This window comes from Ailuropoda melanoleuca, chromosome 2, assembly GCF_002007445.2.
Source record: "Ailuropoda melanoleuca isolate Jingjing chromosome 2, ASM200744v2, whole genome shotgun sequence".
NCBI classification, from domain to species: Eukaryota; Metazoa; Chordata; class Mammalia; order Carnivora; family Ursidae; genus Ailuropoda; species Ailuropoda melanoleuca.
In genome coordinates, this window is record NC_048219.1 from 126,720,831 (window position 1) to 126,724,608 (window position 3,778).

The 3,778-nt window shown below is 51.7% G+C and overlaps 1 protein-coding gene across 4 annotated transcripts in view; it reads left to right on the forward strand.

Annotated features, from left to right (window-relative positions):
- The first annotated feature begins 404 nt into the window (after positions 1–404).
- GPD2 (glycerol-3-phosphate dehydrogenase 2) overlaps positions 405–3,778 on the forward strand; it is a 152,856-nt gene continuing 149,482 nt past the window's right edge. Inside the window, exon 1 of one of the 4 annotated variants that reach the window (XM_019807015.2) lies at positions 405–535. The gene's annotated coding sequence lies outside the window, so the exon portion shown is untranslated. Of the gene's footprint in view, positions 536–1,055; positions 1,281–3,778 lie in introns of those variants that run through there. The other 3 variants (XM_011233670.3, XM_011233672.3, XM_002926265.4) reach the window with 3 other exon arrangements.

Sequence of the window (3,778 nt, forward strand, 5' to 3'; positions counted from 1 at the left end):
CTTTCCAACCCTCCCCTGGTATTTTTCAACACCAAGGTAGAAACCTTATTTGCAAAACTCCCAGAAGTTGTGGCAGGAAAGGTTTTAAAGAAATGGAGTCCATTTGAACCCCATCTGCGCCCTCCCTGGGTCCACTTGGGCTTGCCTAGCCACTTGTAGTTCCAAGTGAGCTGGGCATGCTCAGTGGGCAGGGTCGGTTTTAGGGGGTGCATCTGGGAAGCCTGCTGCTCTGCTGCGGGGCTCTCTGCCTCCCCCACCTGTATGAGGCTGGGCCTGAGGAGCCAATGCTCGGCGTCCCACCTTCTGGCGCTTGGGCTTGGCCTTTCCTGCGGGTTCCCGCGCTGACATTAAGCGGACAGGTCAGGAGGCTGAGCAAGCTTCCAAAAGCGCGCGGGGGAGAGCCCGCGAGAGGGCTTCGGGCTCTGACGGCCGGGTCCCAGGGGTCCACCCGTTTCCTAGAAGCGTTTCTAGGCCCAGGGAAGCCTTTCTGCTGAGGAGGGGAAGCCAGATTCGGGGGCGGGCGGCGAAAAATCAGGTAAGGCAGCCCGTCGGCGTGCAGGCGGGCAAGTGTCTCCTCTCTCCGGAACAGGTGGCGAGGGCGGCCCGCGGGGGAAGGGCAGAGGCAATCGACACCTCCCCCATACTCCCCGGGCCTAGCCTAGCCCAGGCCTTCTCGTCTGCCAGGCGGACGACAAAGCGGGGCGCAGGGCAGGATCCGCAGCCTGGGGCGAGGGCCGTCGCTACCGCGCGCCCCTGCCCCACCCGGCGGGACCCGCAGCCGCGTGTCCCCGTCTGGTCACGTTCATTGGGCGGCGGAGACCTCGGTCGCTCGCCACCCGCTGGTTCGCGACGCCTCACCCCCCGAGCCCCGGCCCCTGCTCCCGCCTCCACTTCCGCGTTTCCCCGCTGAGCCGGAGAAGCCCGGGCCGGAGAAATCCGGGCTGGATGCGGCGGCCGCGCCGCCCGGGCCAGCCCCTGGGGAGGGAGGAGGGGCAGGAGCGGGAGGAGGAAGTCGCCAGAGAGACGGGGGCGCGGCGGCGCGGGGCGCGTCGGGTTACACTGGCTCGGGCTGCCCGGGAGTGACAGCCACGCGCGCCTCGCCGCGAGGATCAGGGCCGAGTGTCTGATTCGGGGGGAGGCGAGACTCCGCCCCGCCCGGAGGAACTGTGTGCTCCTGCTCTCCCCTCGCGCGAGAGGATCAGTCTCAGGTGTGTGCTTCCTGGGAGACCCCCTTTCCCCGCCCCCAGGTCACAGCGGAGAGCGGTCCCTTTCTGACCCGGGTGAGTCCTCTAGGACTCCGGTGTTGGGTGGGTGGTGGCGGGATTCTTGGGAAAGATTGGGAATTTCTCCCCAACAACAGAAGGTGGACTCTCTACATTTTGGAGGGGGGTGGGATAGAATACATTTTGGGTGAGGGTTGGTANGTTCTCATGTAGGGTTTAGCTCTCTACATTTTGGAGGGGGGTGGGATAGAATACATTTTGGGTGAGGGTTGGTATCTAATTGAAAGTTTACTGCAAACTTTTGGCTTGTGGATGTCGCTCCTCTGATGAGAAGGATTGTTGCTCCCTTCTGAAGCAAGGGAGGGAAAGATTCTAGAACGGGGCTGGGGCTCTCTTTTGAGGACCTTAGGTGCTGGAGTGTGACAGTTCTAGGAGGAAATGGAAAGTGTACGCCGATGAACTTAAAGCAGCCTCCTCTCTCCACTTAGTAGCTTCTCTGAGCAAAAATAGATTTGCAGAGTGCTTTGGCTGAAAGGTATAGCCCTGTGAATGAAGTGTTGCTCTTTCCACTTGTTCTTTAGGCTGCCTTCCACCTTATGCATAAAAGCATTCACTCCCCAACAGCCTTCCTTCAGACTGTCGAAGTAATTTACAAACACAAATTCTCAGTCTTAGTGACATGGGCCAACCCACGTTACACATCACATTATACATATCATGAGAGGCAGCATAGAAATAGCTAACAGTAATTTAGTGGACTTATAAATAGTCTCGTATAAATAGGTGAGGGAAGGAAGGGTAAGTTACACCCTTTGTTGCTTTAAACAAAACTGTTAGAATTTTGCATATGTTTCAAGTTTAAGAGATGGGAAGTTTATTTTTGGACTCGGGAGGGTTATGACAATGGCCACACTGGGGCCAGGCACTTCCTGACTGCTCCCAACTACTGTGGTCTCTGAGTTCTACAGTTCTTGCAGGCTGTCCAGTGAGAGCTGGGTGCCATTGCCCAATGGCTATCATGTGCGGCCTGGGGAACTTTATGATGTGGATGTTGAAACCCCTTTGTGTTCCTCATAAGGACATATGTCAAGTTACAATGCTCCCTTGATTTTTAAAAATCAACCTTTCAAATAAAGCAGCATTACCTTAGTAAAAAATGGATAAAAGATGGAATTTTAGGTTTGACAAGCAACTTAGGTGGAGCTGTCCATTTTGATTTTTCACACGGTCACTTTGTAAAGAAATTCTGAGCAGCATTAAAGTTCTACTTCCCCCCCCCCCGATTTTTTTTTCTTTTTAAGAGAGGGAGAGAGAGAGGGCAGGAGAGGGGCAGAGGGAGAGGGAAAGAGAATCTTAAGCAGACTTCATACCCAGCATGGAGCCAGACACAGGGCTCGATCTCAACCCTGAGATGATGACCTGAGCCAAAATCAAGAGTCAGACGCTTAAGCCACTGAGCCACCCCTGCCTCCCGCCCCCTGCCTCCCAAAAAAAAAAAAAAAAGATTTATTGAAAGATGTATTTGAGGGCTCAGTAATTGACAAGAGGGCTACAGTTACCAATTGTCATGGGTTTTTGCCCCTCCCCCGTTAGTTCCTGTAACTATCTAATCTCACTAAAGCTATTTAAAAAGATTTGACTATCACTGTATTTCTAATGCTTAGAGTGGTGACTGGCTTGTAATAAGTGCTCAATAAATATTTTCTCAATGAATAACTGAACTGTGGGACAAGCTCTTGCTGAGTGTAGTTGGGGGAAGAAAACAAGACCTTGGCCTTAGGTAATCTATTCAAACTCACTGAGCCTCAACTGTCTCCTTGGCAAAATGTGGATAATAGTGTATGATACAGCACATGTAAAATGCTAGTGATGCACCTTTTCGTGGGTAGACGTCAAAATATTAGCTTCCTTCCTTCTTATATATTTTTCTTTTTATATTCAAAAGGGAAAGATTTGGGCAAAGAATAGATACTTTAGTTCCTGCAGGTTGTGCATGAATTATCCAGGCATTATCCCCTTTACTTTGTGGGTGTGTGATTGAGGGGGAAGCTGATTAGTGGCAAGCCCTTATTACAGAAGGAAACCATTTTCCAAATGAGTATCTAATTTCTCCTCTTTTTTTTTTTTTTTTTTTAAGATTGATTTATTTGGGAGAGAGTGAGAGCGAGCAAGCACACGAGCGGAAGGGGCAGAGGAAGAGAGACTCCCAAGCAGAGTCCATGCTGAGTGAAGAGTGCATCATGGGACTGGATCTCTTGAGCATGAGATCACCCCTTGATCTGAAACCAAGAGTCAGACGCTCAACCGACTGTGCCCCAGTGGCACCCCTCTCCTCTTTATTTTTTTTAATATGGTGATGTTTCTGCTTAGGTTTTTCAAAACTTGGGTCATTCTGCTCGTCAACACCAGGACTTACTAGGTTGTCCTAAGCACTGAAACAATGCTTCAGAAAGAGCATTAGAGCATATAAAACACATTTGGGTCGCCTGGGTAGTGCAGTTGGTTACGTGTCCAACTCTTGGTTTCAGCTCAGGTCGTGATCTCAGGTCAGGATC